Source organism: Arvicanthis niloticus, chromosome X, assembly GCF_011762505.2.
Source record: "Arvicanthis niloticus isolate mArvNil1 chromosome X, mArvNil1.pat.X, whole genome shotgun sequence".
Taxonomy (NCBI): Eukaryota; Metazoa; Chordata; class Mammalia; order Rodentia; family Muridae; genus Arvicanthis; species Arvicanthis niloticus.
Genome location: NC_047679.1, coordinates 33002868 through 33019991, shown reverse-complemented (window position 1 = coordinate 33019991; position 17124 = coordinate 33002868). Strand labels below are relative to the sequence as shown.

General features: G+C 35.4%; 1 protein-coding gene across 1 annotated transcript in view; it reads right to left on the bottom strand.

The window, feature by feature from the left end:
* Ptchd1 (patched domain containing 1) overlaps positions 1-17124 on the bottom strand; it is a 49800-nt gene that overhangs the window by 25549 nt on the left and 7127 nt on the right. The window lies entirely within an intron of this gene.

Sequence of the window (17124 nt, the reverse complement as noted above, 5' to 3'; positions counted from 1 at the left end):
ACTAAAAGGTTGGAACCCGAATGGTCATACTGGCTTGAAGAAGGTGGAGGATTGTCTGTGTGATTTTACAATCTTATAAAATGAAAAATACCTTTCAGGCCCAAGGTACTTATGAACTATTTCAGCTCCATTTCTTGAGTTTATGTCTTAATAGGCCACCTATCAACTAGAGATTTACAACTGTGCAGATTTAGTTTGTGTGGCCCTTAAATTTTCTGTATGTACACTTCCAAAAGGCAGACATTAATCACACAAGCACAGAAATTCCTCGCCAATTGTTTAAAGTTATTTGGTAGCAGATGTGTTGGGCACCCTGTTTAAATCCTCTATCCCTTATCTCTTGAGAGCACACCTGCCCATCTTCAGATGCCAGCACACACACACTCTTCTTTGTAAAAGAGCCCACTTTGCCATCTGCTTGGCAAGCCAGAAGTGCTGGGAAATTAACATTCTTTGGGAGCAGTCTTCAACCAATGGCAGATGGGAGTTGCTGTTGTAAAATCTAACTCCCTTTCCATGGGTGGGATCATGCTGTGGTATGTTTTAAATCGGCTTCCCAGAGCTTCCCTAGTGATATTATGATCCAGATGTCTTCAGCACTCCACTCACCTGCTGAATTCCCTACCATTTTAGGCTTTCCCTCTTCTCTGGCTTCTTTGTTCCACATCTAATTATCCTTCAAATAAACTGACTTTGTCTGATTTCTTGTTTTAGGATTGGCTTGCAGGGAAACATAAACTCAAACAATGTTCAGTAATGCATAATGCCTTTGGAATGTGCTTTTTAGTGTCCTGAAAACACTAAACTATTCCAAAACCACCACCCCCGTGTCTTGGATATTCAAATATAGTTATGTAGTAAAGAAACTCATCACTGAGAATAAACAAAATCACATGACCTTCTCTTCATGTCCAATCTTTTCATATTTCCCCATAATGATACACATAGTAGGTATGTAATTAATATTTATTTAGGTAGTTTTGAGAAGTTCTATGAATGAAATATATATATATCACTATTCTACTAATTACACTTTTTCCTCTTTGGAGGAATGTCTATACTATATTTCTTTGACTTTTACTTATTTAAAAAAATGAAAGCAACAAAAACTCCTCAAGCTTAGCAGTATACTTTTAAGTTTCTTTGCATCCTTCTGGAACATCTCAGTAGGTCTCAGGCTTCAGTGTTCTCTGTTGACAGCAAATGCTGGCGGGTTGCCTAAGTTGGATAAGAGTCCCTATCTTTACATTTCTGTATTTCTGCTTTTATGGCAGTAGGTGTGTGGGAGAGACAGCTGATGTGTTCACTGGATTCTTTCCCAGGCAGTGATGTGTCTGGGGAGTATGTGCTGGTGGAGACAAATTCTCTATGCATCATTTGTGCTGCCAGTACAGGTGTTGAAAATCTCCATGGTGGCAGTGTGTTGGACTTCAGTAAAACTGAGTGGATTTGTCTGCCAAGATTTGGGCTACCTTTCTTCTTGTTGGTATTCACTATTGTTGGATGCCTTGTACTCTTCCACCCTATTGACAAGGTCACTGATTAGAGGGTATGTGCATGTGTATACTTTTTATTACTGAGGTATAACTTGTATATTGTAAAGTATACATGTCTTGAATGTATAGCTTATGTATATCTATACAGATACCCATAAAACTATCCCTCAGATCAAAATATAAAATATCTGTAGCACCAAAATGACCTTTTATGTCCCTTTCCAGTTAATACTGCCACCAATTCTAGAGAAAAAAAATTTGAAATCTATTAGTACTGATTAGTTTTGTTTGTCTTGAACTTCCTATAAGTAGAATTGTACAGTATTTACACGCATGTGTAGTGTGTCTGTAACTCATTAAATAGCCTTCACATTCCATTTTTCTTACACTTTTAGGTAGTTTCTATTTATATTCAATGTGTTAGTAATTTGTTGTGAGAAGGTACTACATTTTATTGTCTCATTTTATGTTGGTGTACCATTTAGGTAATTTTCTTTTTGGTGTTTCTATAAATAAAAAGTCCATGGACATAGCCTCTGGAGGACATACATAACTATTTCTTTAAGGCATATAATGATGTACTGGCAATTCTCTAATAAAAATAGCTGTGTCTTATATTTGTAAATAGCTCTACAATTCCAGTTTCAAGTTATTCACAGCACGTAAAGTAGAAAAAGTTATGTCCAATGAGAATCCAGGAGCCAATGTCTGAATATGACTAGGTATATAAATTTGGGGTGAAATATTAAAATCAGCTAATAAACACATATTTAAGTTAATTTTTAAAAAGTGCTTAAACCCTTTCACATCAGCATTAGCAACATGTTAGAGTTGAAGCTACCTAATATCCTCTGCTATGTGTAGTATTATTTATCATTTTAACTTTCCCATTCTAGTATATGTCCACTGGTATGTCACTTTTGGTTTTAATTTGCATATCCATGGCGACTAAAGCTAACTTGGCACCTTTCCAAATGCTCATTTTCTATGCAGCTATTTTCTTGTACAAAATACCTCTTCTATTCAAGTCTTTTGCCCTTTGGGTTATTGGGTTGTTCAGGTTTTTTTCCTTTACTGATTTTTAGGAGAAAAAGTTAGAGACTGGTGAGTATTATCAGATACACAGAAAGAAAGGAAAGCTCCAGAGGCAGCATGACCTTCTGGAAACAATGTGACATAGGATTCATACAGACTTCTGTTCATAGCCAACTAAGTAACTTCCTGATGACCTTGAGCAAATAATCATCCTTGACCCTCAGCTTCTTTATTGTCAAAACAAGATTGCTATAATATAGTGTTGTTGGTTCCCATCAGAAATATCTATTAGAAGTGCCCAGTTATTCTTTTGTGTACTAAGAAACCTTCCTTGATCTCAATCAGAAAATGAGCACTGGCACCTTTGCCCAGGAGTGCTATCCATGAGGCAGATGATGGCCTAATTGAATGCCCAGAAATCTCATATTTTTGGCTCTCTAGTGATGTTATTGTCATAGAGCCACTGTCTTTCTCATTGTGTGAGGGCTATATTATTTGTAAAGAAAAAAATGTTCTTTTGTGGCAAAGTTTGACAATATGAGATTCTCCAGGAACATCTTTGATACGATCGAGAAAGTGTCCATATGGGATTTTTTAAAGAGTCCTGCATCTTCAATTTACAGGAAGATGCTTCCATGAATCAGCAATATTAAGAATCTGGGACTATTCTAGAAGGATGACTGTGTAAATAGACAAGCTATAGCCTTCTTCCTGTCCTTCTAGTCTGGATTTCTGGGAAGGAATAGCCTCAGCTTAGATATGATCTCCTCCAGGAAGGGTGCATTGAAAATTAAGATTAGGTCCTTCTTGAATACTTTTGTGTAAAAATGTCTATTTAATCACTTGCCATATTTTAATGGCAATACTCTCTTATCTGTCTAAGAAAGAGCTGAGTTTCAGTCTATTTTATTCATGTGCTCAACACACTGAATGCAAGAGAAGGCATATGATAATCAAGACTAATATTCCAGGGAAATAAATATGGTCTCCTTGGCATCGGCAGCATCCAGTAAGCAGCCTCTACTAAAATCTACTCAAATATTGAGAGGTTACTAAATAGAAATTTCTGTCTCATTCTCATAGACCAAGGGAAAAAAGCAAACAAAACAAAACAAAAACAAGCAAACAAGAACCAAAACATGAATAAAATTGAGTACACATTCTTATATGTTTGTACAAGGTACTATTGCAGTTTAAAAATAAACATGTGTACTAATACTTTTCTAGAACAGTGTTCAAGAGAATATATAAGATGATATTAATAAATGCATTTGTAGAAGTAATAGCACACTGGAACAAAGAATAAAGGAGTTTATTCTTTATTCATTTCATTTTTTTTTTACTGTAGAAGTAATTTTCTCAGACTCAATATAAAGCAGACTACAGACCTCAAATAAACTTTCAGTTCATTTAAGAAGTGGGTGAGCTTAGGTGTTACTCTGGTTAGTGCTGAGACATTGTGTAATAAAAGAACTGAGAATACAATAAAATATCCTTATAAATTATTTTCCATGTCAAGTTAACCACTTCAAACAATAGTTAAACTCTGAAATGTGTTTAGCACATATTACACAGTGCTTCTGTATTGTTATAGTAAATAGTAGCAGACTTTGTGGATTTCTTTTTAAATAACAAGCTAGGAAAACTGACATGCTAAAGGGCAGACTATTTTGAAATGGAAACATTTTTATATATTTTGCTTATTACTTTAGGAAGAAGACCCCCCCAATGGGGAACAAGTAATTTAATGTGGAAATCTCATGGTAGAGTTTGATAGCTTTGACAGATGACCCTACAGAAGAGTCTACTGGCCACCCACCATGCTTTATCTCCGTCTTTGTCTACATAGAGTTTTAATAAGCGATGAGAAGAAGTTGCAAGGATTTTGACTATACATTTTAAGTTATGATTTTTGGTGTATGCATTTGTTGCATGGCATTGGTATTGGTGCACATATGTGTGTGTGTACACATGTGAGGCTAGAGGAGAATGTCAGGGGTCCTGCTCTTCATTTCTCTGCCTTATTCCTTTGAGACAGGGTTTCTCACTGAACCTGGAAATTAGAATGGCACCCAGAAAGCCCCTGTGATCCTCCTGTCGTTGCCCTTCACAGTACTGTAAGTTTAGGTGTGTGTATGTGGCCATAGTAAGCTTTTTACAAGGGTGTTGGGGACATAAAATCAGGTATTTATGCTTACACAGCAAGTGCTGTTACCCACTGTGCCATCTCATCATACTAGTTCAAAGTTTTATTTTTTTTCTGGGCTTGGTTGTCCAAAACTGCAATAATAAATAGTAGGAAAGCTAAGGCAGAAGGACCAGAAATTCAAGGGCAGCCTGGGCTACAAAGCAGTTTCAAGGCCAATCTGGGGCAACATAATGGGACCACATCTCAAAATAAAAACTGAAGAGACAACTGGGGATATTGGTTAACCCACTGCCTAATCACTACCAAAAAAAAAAAAAAAAAAAAAAAAAAAACAAAAGATTGTACTTATTTGATAAAAAAAAAGTGCAAGGGCAGTCTTCCTAACTTTTCTTGTTTGTACCTTTGCCTCTGCATTTTCCTTTATTGTGTGGGTACTTGGAAATGCTGTGAGTGTGAGGTCCTCCAATGGCTCTCTCCCAATGAATGATGGGAGCGGTTCAGTTTTTAGATAATGATGGACAACAGTTTTTCTCATGCTAGACATGATCTCTAGTCACTTAAAATGCTTTCATTTTTACTTTCAAACAACTGACACTAGCAAGGATTCACAAACAAGAGTTCAGAGTTCTCACATATTCCCCATCCAGCTTCCTGTGATGATAATATTTTATATAACTAGAGTGCACTATCAAAACCATGAGGGCCACTTTGGTATGATGGTATTAACTCCAGGCCTTATTTTGAAGCTACCAGTTTTTTACATGTACTATCTTTAGTGTTTATGTGGAATGATATGAACTTTTATCACAAGAGTATAAGGAAATTTAAAAATGACCTTTTCTCTTTAGCAGGGATGGTCTCAACTCTGATTGCACATTAGAATCTCATAGGTGAGCATCAAAACAGTGGTCATGTGACTATGCTTCAGTCCAGCACTTTTCAGGCTTTAGTGTATGCACAAATCAATGTGTATTGGGGCTTGTTAAAATGCCTACTCTGATTTAATAGTACAAGTTGGGCCCAAAAGTTGTCATTACTAATAATATATCTCACAGGATGGATATACTGCCAGTCTGTGGATCACATTTGGGGTAGGTCACCATACTTTTAGGCCACTGAGATGAAAGTAAGTGGGTGTGAGGTCTTACACAACATATTTGAATTTCTCTGATGATTCTGACATACATCCACATTTAGCAGCTAGTTAGACATGTGATAGAATTGGAAGGTCACCATTCAATCTTCTATTTACATCATTCTGAGTCATTGCAGTCTCTTCTGATAAGCTATTCAACTACAAAATAATTTGTGATGAAACACTTCTCTATCGTATATATTGCATTCTCCTGAAAACTAAACATATCTTGTGTGAACTTACTTAAGTTGCCCTGCTTCCACTTCAATTTCTTTATATGTAAAAGCCCACTTTGAAACAAAACAAGGAGAGACTGTACTACTGTTTTTATGCACAAGTTTTATGAAAGAGATTGCTTCTGCTTTACTATTTAGTCTCTTCTCAGTCCATTGTCATTTGGTTGCCAAGCCCACAAATACTAGAATGTTCTTTCTTTAACATTGGCTAGATTCACCTCATCTCCTGTTCCTTTCTATCTTAAAAAGAGAAAAACGAAAACAAAACAAAACTCAAACTATCAAACTACCTTCCATTTGCTGCTATTAAATACATAATGATAGCTACATTTGCACCCATAATTTTTATTTGTGAAAATCAAAGCCATGACCTTCCCTCTCTATAAGGACAATTTTGTTCACCAGTTTATACCATTCCCTGCCTTCTTTTCTTTTTAGTATAATTTAGTCTCTTTTCTAATAAATTCTCAAACTCTATAAATTTCTTCTTGTGAACTTTGAAATTGGCTGATGTCTTTCCCATGTAGAAAAAAAGTCTTCAGAGACCCAATGTGCTTTCTTGCTTCTGCCATGTCTCCCATTTATAAATAGCTCTTTATACTTCTTGTCTTAAAGTAACAGTTGGAAAAGTAACTTATGTTGGACATGGTAGCACATGTTTATAATACCAGCCCTGGGGAAGCTGAGGCAGGAGGATTGCCAGTTTGAAGCCAGTCTGGACTACAAACCAAGTGAGATCCTGTTTACTGTTAATACTTGCTACCTTCGCCTCTGCCCTTCCCACTACCTTGTAGAGCCACTCCAAGGTAGACTCTATACATGTACTGATTCAAAACTCAACAATGACACAATTCTTAGTTAATTGTTCAGTCTTTTTTTTCTTAAACTCTTGGCAGATATCCATAGTTGAATATTATTAACGCAAAGTGAAAAGAGGACTTCAAATATCTGAAATGGTTTAGCATATAGAGATTTATATGTCATTTCAATAGGTTCTGTCAATGTCTTGTCTTGATTTATTCATTGTGTGCACCACACTATGCCCTTGGATAACAAATGTAATCAGCAGACTTGTCTGAGATGTCACTGAAACCATCCCTCACTTCTATAATGAATTCTGACTCAACACTTTCCTCTCTCTTCTCTTCTTACCTATCTACCTATGTTTTTGTTCCTTGTTTCCTCTAAGTAAATTTTCTACAAATTTTAATTTACAAATTTAGTTTTACTTAAATCACTGTTTCTACAACCTCTGATCTTATTATTGCCCACTAAATTCTTCATGATAATGAATTTGATTTTCTCATTTTGACTTCTCGCTTTCAGGCTGAGCAAACCCCAGTTCACATCAGCACCTGTCTGCCAAATCTGGACCAAAATTTCCATCAGTCTTCTGAAGATTTGTAGAGACAGGCTATGGCAATATTTTAAATGGAACATACCCAACACTTGGATATTTCCCACCAGATTGGTTATGGTAGCTGTTCCATTGCTATTAGTAGCACAACCCTATTTCCCACTTTCAACTCATTCAAGCAGGATACTTATAAACCTAAGTCATCCCTTTCTTTTGATGTACTCCAAGTTCTAGTGATCTGAAAGCCTGGTCAAGTCTATATGAATACTATGGGCCTACTATATTTAGTGTCTGTCATGAAGTTCATTAATTCTCAGTGATGTCAATGGGGTCACAAAAAAAAAATAAGAAAATAAAACAAAACAGTTAAACCAAAAACTAAACCAAAACAACAGAGCTCTTCCATATTAAACAATTTTTAGAAATGTACAACTGGGCAGATTTTAATGGCTTTGTTGTTGTTATGATTGGAATTTTTAAATTAAAATCATGGCAAATTTAATGTATTCTTTGTTATAAATCCGAATTTTTAAAGTTTTGAAATAGATGAAAAATTTAAAATTGTATTTTGAGATTATTAAAACAAATTTAATATGATTATAAAAATCCTTTCTACCTTAGTTTGAGTATAGTCGGATTTTCTAAATTGTTGTTTTGCTTTTTTCTTAACAGAAGAACTTTCTAGAGTCTTTAATATGGCACTGTGTATTCATTATGATGATTCGTCTCCTTATTTTCCAAAATTACTGAGATACAGAGCTTGATTTTATTACAACACCAAAGAAAACTTTCCTAGATCATACATTAGAAAATGCTGGTCTAATATTATTCCTTCCTTCTACAGTTCCCTTAGTCTAAGCTTCTTGGTTTACATATTTACAATGGTTCCCAGGGTGAAAGAATGGATCTATTCTTATTTCCAATATCTTGATTATCCAGTTTAACCTGTATCTCTACATAAAAGCTGTCTTATTTATTTATTTATTTATTTATTTATTTATTTATTTTTATTAGAGATTTTATTTACATTTCAGATGTTATCACCTTACCCCATATCAACCCCAGCCCAGGAACCCCTTATCACATCCTCCTCCTCCTGCTTCTATGAGGATTCGACCCCACCTATGCACCCCACTCCCACCTCCCCACCCTCAAAAATGTTGTCTTTATAAAGGTCTGATTATTGTACTTCCCACAGCTGTAGGCATATTGCCCCTTACTTTTGCCCAGGTCATTTATATCCATATTTTTTTACCTGCTTAATTTATCTACCACTGACAGAACAAAGTTGTTGGTTTCTATGCATAACAGTTAAATTTTCTACTTTTTACCCCCAAAGCTTCCAGTTCTTGCTTTATGTATTTTGCTGCCCTGTTGTTAGGTGTATATGTGTGCAGGATATTTGTATTTTCTTGAAGAACTCATTTCTTGATCACTATATAATGCACCTCCTTATTTTTGAAACTTTTTCTAGTTCTGAAGTTAATTGCATTTGAAATTAATATATCTACCTGATCTGTCTTTAGATTAGTACTGGCATGAAAAATATTTTTCCATCTCTTTACTTTCTATGAACCTTTAAAGACAGATGTACTGTATTTAGACAACATAGAATTGGTTCTTTTTCTTTCATAATTCACTGATAGTTACTGTCTTCTGTTTGCTTGATTATATATGTATATATATAATGTACATTTTATATTTATAAAAATCACATTTGTGCTTATTAGTGATATAGTTGTAGTAATATCTACTGTAATTTCAATTTTTCTATTATGTTTCACTTCTTTTCTAGCTTTTTAGGTTTTAACTGAGCATTTATCTTCTCTCTTGGTTTGTCAATTATACTTCCTTTAAGAAAATAGTGGTTGCTCTAAAAATTACAATACACATTTACACCTGACCGAAGTTCACCTTTAAACACAACTACACTGGCTCACATGTCCTGCACTTAAAACAGAGAACTCCCATTTTCTCTAATTGTCTTGTAACACAGTTGCCATTCATTGAACTTCTCTCTTAACCTTGTTATTGCTTGAAATGAAGAATTTTAAACAATCTGTAATACCAAAACCTGAAATATTTAGATTAATCTCACTTACTCCTTAATATTTTTCTATATGTAAATCCTAGTTTTTGAACTATATTATTTTCCTTCCATGTGAGTAACTTTTAACTTCTTGTAGGACAGGTCTGCAGGAAATGAATTATCTCAGGTTTTCTCTGATCAAGTCTCTATATCTTTTTCACCTTGAAGCATGATTTTGCTAGACATTTATTTTTAAGTATATGAACAAAGAATTTTAAGTAGGCAGGCTTTTATTTTTTCTCTACAGTACTTAAATATTTTATTCCATTCTCCTCTTGTTTGTTTCTTTTTCTGATAACTAGTGACACATTTCTTTCTCTATAAATGCACTACCTCCACCTAAGTCTCTTACAAGATTTCTTCTTTGTCTTTGGTTTTCTGTAGTTTGATATGTTTTGATTAAGTGCAGTTTGATGAAAACTTACTCTTCTTGGTGTTCTTTGAGCTATATGAATAAGTGGTTTGGTTCATGGGCTTAATTTTAGAGTGGCTTTTGGTCATGGCTATTTCATTACGGTTACTGCTTCATTTTGCTCTCTCTACTGGTATTCCAATTATGTGTATATTAAAACCTGTTCTACAGTTAGCTATTCTGCTTGGGATCTTGGTCTTTTTCATAATTTAACTCTTTATGTTTCTGTTTGCGATATTTCTACTGAGTTACATTCAAGTTTGTTGATTCTTTGCCGTTATAGCTACTGATGTGTTCATGTCTTCATTTCTGCTCCAGTATTTATTTTTACTTCCACCATTTCTTTTTTTATTCATCCAGAGAGTTTCCAACTAGCATTTCTTTTTGATTCACTCAGGTAATTCTGATTTTCTGATCACCTTACCCATCTATTCTTGAGTTTGCATACTTTCCCCACTAAAGTCTTTAAATATTAATTGTAGTTATTTTAAATATTTTGTGTGATAATTCTAACATGTCATATCAGTTCAGTGCTGATGTTTCCTTTCTCTCCTCAGAGTGAAAAATTTTTGCACTGCTAGACATTGTCAGTTACTAGGATCTGGGATAATAGGACTTAATAGTAAGACTTTATATTAAACTAGTTGCTAGGAGTCTTTGTACTGTTTGATTTTTGTTTGGGTCCCCAACATTTCAGGTTCCCTGATTGTTTTTGGTTTTGTCTTGTTGTTGTCTTTTATCTTCCTTACATACATGTCCCAAGACAGTTTGTATCTTGTTGTTAATTTAATTACAATATATTGCTATTATCCTGGAGTGTTGTTATATACTGGTAAACCATGAGAAGGGGAAATGTTTTATATTCTTCCAAGGAAATCTCAGTTTTTTGAGTGGACTTGTGCCTGTGAAGATAAGTATTTTTCCATTGGTATAGTCTACTGTATGAATTCCTGCTTCATGTTGATTTTCACCATTCTGTTAAGTAAGCTCACAGAAGACTTTGAAGTGGCTCTAGGAACCTAGGATAAAGTTTCAGATATGTGCATTCTCAATATTCATCCTGGATAGGAGGCCTTTGTTAATGCCAAGAGTAAATGTATGCCTCGATGATCCAGTTTTATAGGAAACAAAATGGATACTCCTACAGAGTTAACCAGCTTGACTATGGACCCTTAAACAGGTCACAGCCTTACAATACAGAACTGTAGGGTTCTGAAGCATTGCTTATTCCATTAGACCCAATTTGGATCTTACTAAACTCCATGTCTCTAATAGCACTAAACTTCTCTGTATTAAACTAGTCACATGACCAAACTATTCATCTTCTGAATCCCCCAGGCAATATCTAAAAACTCTGGCCTGCTTACATCAAGAGTCATGTTATCATTCCTGATGTTTCTTAATAATGTTTCAACCAATCTCCACACTGCTTCTTGACTATAAATTACCATACTTCCTTGAATTAATAATTGATATTGATCTCTCACCCCTACCATAAAATATGATAACTAATCTTATACCTATTTTAGTGGTTCTGACTGAGTAAGGTCTTTCTTATCATTCGTTTAAACTTGCAAATGTCTTCTTTTGGTTTGCATAAAAATGACCAATGATGGTCCCCAGTCTAGTTTTGTGTAACTCACATATGAAGTTTAGATTTGTTATATGAGTGAAAATATGCAATTTTATCTTTCCTAGTCTGTTTTATTTCATCTAACATGATTCTTTCTAGTTCTACCCACTTTCCTGGAAATGACATAATTTCATTTGTTTTTATCTGCATTAATATTCTTTAACATGTGTTATGCATATTGTATCTTCAACACAACTACATAGTTGGGACCTTGTCTCAGAAATATAGCATGCAGATATTATTATTTGTGCCTGCTGTGGCCTGATTTGCTTTAGTGTAACTTTCTATAAAGGCAAAGGTCCTGTAATCCAGGAAAGAAAGTCTCTGATAGAAAGGAAGGTTTAGTAACTATAAATCTGGTGCTGTTATTATAAATCTCCTTCTCCTTTTCCCTCCCCCTCCCCTTCTGTGTGTATGTGTGTGTAATTTCTTGTTATATTGGTGTTTTCTTTATGCAGTTGAGAATCTTAAGTCAACTATACTACTTGGAGACAGGAGCTAGGGAAAAATGTATTAGTTTATGCTGCAAATCTCAAATGGTTAGATTTAGCAATACTTTGTACAATAGTTAAAATATCATTCAGAATTCACCACTGAAAAATAATACTTGCACTCTGGTTGTATTTTTTTGCCTGATTTCTACAGGGCAAGAATACCATTAATTAGGAAATTAAAATCAATTAGGAAAGCTAACTGCTGGGATGCTTTATATCAGAGGCTTCAAATGTGTTCCCTGGTCAAAGAGGCACAGTACCACTTCAGGGAAGTGGTAAAAATACAGATCCTTAGGTTCCACTCGAGGCATACTCAGAAAATCATGGTGGAGCCCCAGGCTACATTTGGACAATCTTTCTAGGCTGAAGTTGGAGAGCTACTATTTTAGCATAAGGAGGCAGTTCTCTCTCTCTCTCTCTCTCTCTCTCTCTCTCTCTCTCTCTCTCACACACACACACACACACACACACATACACACATAGAAAGAGAGAGAGAGAGAGAGAGAGAGAGAGAGAGAGAGAGAGAGAGAGAGAGAGAGAGAGAGAGAGAGAGAGAGAGGTGCTTCTGGGTCACAAATCCACTATTCTCTAAGTGTACTCAACACAACACATCAGCACCAGCATCTAGTGGAGTTTACAAAAGTGCAGATTCCCAAGGACTTCAGAAGCACATTGAAACTTGAGGAGTACCATTAACCTGCACTTTACAGTGAAGATGGTTTTGTTGGAGGAGGAGTAGACAGAGAAAAACAGGTATGCAGAGGAATCTTCACAGGTGAGTTTGTTTTGAACTTAATTATTGCTTTCTTTTAAAATGTTTAAAAATAAATTTTAAAAAGGACTGACCTAAATGGTAAAAAAAAAAAATCCAGTCAGCAAATATTTCCAACATTTCAGTTTCAAAAGAATTTTCAATTATCATTTGCCTGACTCTCCTGATCTAGGGCGATTCTGACAATACTCTTTTGAAGTGCTTGCAGACCTACTTTTGTGGGCAAGATTTCCCAGGGAAACACTATAGTCATTTAAATTAAGTAAGGAAGAAGAGTTAGGACTAAAATGTACTGAAGGATCCCTTTTCCTGGCAGACTGCTCAGAATTGGAAAAAGCAGCTTGCAAACAGAGCCCACTGCCTCCTAGAGACTGTTATTTCAATGGTATCTCCCTAGTTAGGAACTGAAGGCTTGTTTTGTGTATAAAGCTTCTACCAAACATGAAGATGAAGAGTTCTGAACCCAGAGAAAATATCTCCATGAATTGGGATTTCAAGCACCTAACTCCATCTACAGCTCTGCCTGCTTAAGAACTTTGTGCAGAAGTTGCTGCTGCTTCCTCAGAAATAGGATGAATCCAATCATCTTTAATGACCCAGGTGAAGTCATCAAAGACCAACACACTGCCAGTCTGAGTATTGAGGATGTAGATGGCGCACCATTTATTTCCTGTTGGATCAAAGATAAACTTTGCAACGTGTATTTAGTCAACAGGCAATAATCATGGTCAAAGAGCTGGCACATATGCACAAATAACAGTTATTTTCTAAGCAAATAGTAATAAAATCACACAACCTACAGAGGGAAATGGATATACAATGAATTCACATATTTATTTCATTATAGCTTTACCTTAAATAGGCAAAAGTGGTGCCATTGCACCCAGTGAAAACGAAGAGGGAGTTCACTGGCTTGTTAGAAGAATGGGAGCTTGAACTTGGCCTTCTTGACTCAAAATACTTTTATTTACAACTAAGTTTAAGTCTTGTTTCACAAAATGCCATCTGCTGACCAACAGCATCAGCATTTCCTGAGAACTTGATGGAGATGCAGACCATGCTGGACATGGTGGCTCAGACTTTTAATAGCAGCACTTGTGAGCCTAAGGTAGAATCACTACTTAGGGTTTGAAGTAACCTGGGCTAATGTGAAAAAAATCCCCCAGAAGAAAGAAAACAAACAACCTACAGATTATCAGGTCCCACTCTAGAAGCTATTGAATCAGAATCTATAGTTTAGACCTATAGTTAAACAATAGTTTTATGAGATGTGTATAGACTAGTTAAAAAGTCTAAGTTTGATCAAGTAAACACTACTCAGTGGATTACTTACCATTATAAAATAAAATCACAAGAACAAAACCAAAAGTCAACAACTCAAACCTTGCAAAATTAAGTTATTAAATGTCAGTGTGTTTGAGCACTAAAGTAAAGGACCTTTTTTTCTTGAGACATTCAGAAAGATTTGACAAAGCTTTGGCAGTAGTGATGGCAAGAAAACATCATGGGACAGGTAAAATGTATTTACTTCCAAAGCTGAAAAATTGAAAGTCCAACAGATTTTATTAAATTCACAGAAATATGGTAACTTTGTACTGGTAACATTTCTTTCACATTCATCTCTGTGGCTAATAATCTCAGTTATAATGATTTCTCTCTTACAAGGATTAGGAATAAGTAACATATGATAGTAGATCACTATAACAGTGATGTTATGACTAGGAAAATCACTTGTTCCAGGTTTTGAAAAGAAAAGTATTTCATTTTTGCATTTGAGTATGGGTGTGGTCAATATTTTGAGACTTACTCCAAGCAAAAAGAGGACATGAATAGAGCAGAGAGTTAACTTCCAGGATATTTGCTGAGACCTGCAGAGCATTTTACCTTCTCCATAGAGAAATGAACTCTTCACTGTGAAAATGTATACCTTCCTGAACTGTACACAAACTAGGATGGAGTTAGGGAACTGGTCAGGTGTTTGATTTTCTAAGGATTTCTCCTCATGGATGTTTATCAAGGAATTTTATCAAAGATGAAAAATAGACACCTAAAGAAATCATGTGAAAAAAAATTTATTTGACCTAAATAAATTAAGAGGGAAGAAGAGTACATTTTCCATCCTCTAAGTCAACAACTGCCAACAATTTAATTATTAGGTATCTGTTTCACATTACACATTTTGCTAGGATCTAGGGGCTATTTGTCAGCGTTCAGTATTGTTCCTATTGTAGTGAAAGTGTCAGGAAAATATAGAAAATTAACTATTGATCTTTACTTATCAATGACGAAATGTGGATGCCGGTCCAAGTCATTCAGATTTAAGGACAAGAAGGAGCCGTGAATCTGTGAAAGCCTATAAGGAGAAGTCATCAGAATTGGATCTTAAAGGAAAAGGGACATTTCTAGGGAGAACAATAGTAAATGTGTTAAGATGATGGATATGACATGGAGACCTGCAGAGTTCTGAGTTTATAATGAGTGGCTAGACATGAGCCATTTAGATGTGGAGGTTCACCAACTAAGACCACATTATCTGGTTTTGTCTAAGCCCTGTTTGGAATAATCTATTCAGAACCTGGTGGTTCTTGGAAAACTGAAAAATAAACAGATAGCTGTATCATGATTTTAAGCTCCACAAGGATGAGGTCATAGTTATCTTGTTGAGGGAAAGGATGGATATTATCTAGAAACTGGACCCTAAATCTATAAATGCATAAACCTGGTTAGGTCTAAAACCTTAGGATAGATGCTCTTAGGCCCCCACCCATATTCTCTCAAGTTACATGTGTCTCTACAAGTCAAGGGACACTTAGTATAATCACTTGTGTTGCTCTATTGAAGCTTTAAAATATTTAATAGTGGGGACAAATTATGTATATAGAAATGTCTATAATTTATTATTCCTATATGCAGGTATATCAGCTGGAACTGGAGGATAAATATTCAGCTTCTCAGACACTTGTTTTCCAGTGTCTCCCTGAGTTTGCCAGTGAGAATTTGATCTGGGTGCCCACAGTGGACACGTTTGACAATGTCCTGCTACTCCTTATATTTTGCTCTTATTTCCTCTTTGGCATTTTCTCCTTTCACTTCCCACGACAAATAGCTTCAAAGTAAAGTAATCTTCATCTTGACTGTTCTAGAGTTAGTGGTTTCAATCTGAAGTGGAAGATCAAACAATTAAAATTTTGGTTTTTTTTGTTGTTGTTTTATTTTGAGACAGGTTCTCTTTACATAGGCCTGGCTGTCCTGGAACTCACTCTGTAGTCCAAGCTGGCCTTGAAGTCACAGAGATGCACTTTCCTCTCCCTCAAAGTGTTGGGGTTAAAGGTTTGTGTCACCATGCCCAGAAAAATAATTAGATCTTTAAAAATACCAGAAACCACATTCTCTGGAGGATTTCTTAGAGAACACTTACATACAAATTAGTTTCTCTAGTCCCTCATTGCCCCCTTTTGTTCAAAATATGAATTGTGAACTTAAAAGTACAATATATTAGGATAAATTATTTAGAGCAACCAACATGAAATAACAACTGGTGCTGATTTCCATTTTTCCCAGTTTTTAAAGGTTAGAGATTACTCACCTCTCCTGCTGGTCATTAAATCAGTCTGGCAGGATACCTCGTAGTTCTGTGGCCTTCTGGGTATGTGGCAGAGACACAGGCTGTGCTGCAGACAGACTTATTTGTTGTGATACCTTACCAAGCAGATGATATCAATGGTCTGCTTTAAGCCTTTCTCAGGTATCAGTCAGGGTTCATACTGAGCCCCTAAATCAGGCACCAGATGGCACATCCCACCAAGTTAAAGTTATCAGCTCAGACTTCCCTAGCTTCTGTTCCAAGGGATGATGCAACCTCAAGAAGAAAATATTACTTCTTTTGACTCCCTTCTTATTTATCATAAAGGCTTGCCAGCTAAATGCCTAATAGTTCTGTGAAGTTTCTAACGTCTGTCTGGTGAATCCTTAAAGATTCAGTTTGGGGTTTATTAAAAAATATATTTATCTTTCCTTATGGAATTAATAAGGTCTAGGATTCATTAAAAATTAGGTTTATCTTATGGACTTACATTAAAATACGAATTTAGGTTCATATAATTGAAGTTTGTCCAAATTTATTACCTGCATGAAGAGAGTAAATGATTGTTCTTATAATTTCATTATTTATAGAGACAGAGTATTATGTACACTGGACTGGCCTCCAACTAACTCATTGTGAGGCTGAAAATGAACTTGATTTCCTGAACCTCCAGCCTCCACCTCAAAAGTATTAGAATTAAAGGCATGCACTTCCATGTCTTATTATATTCCTC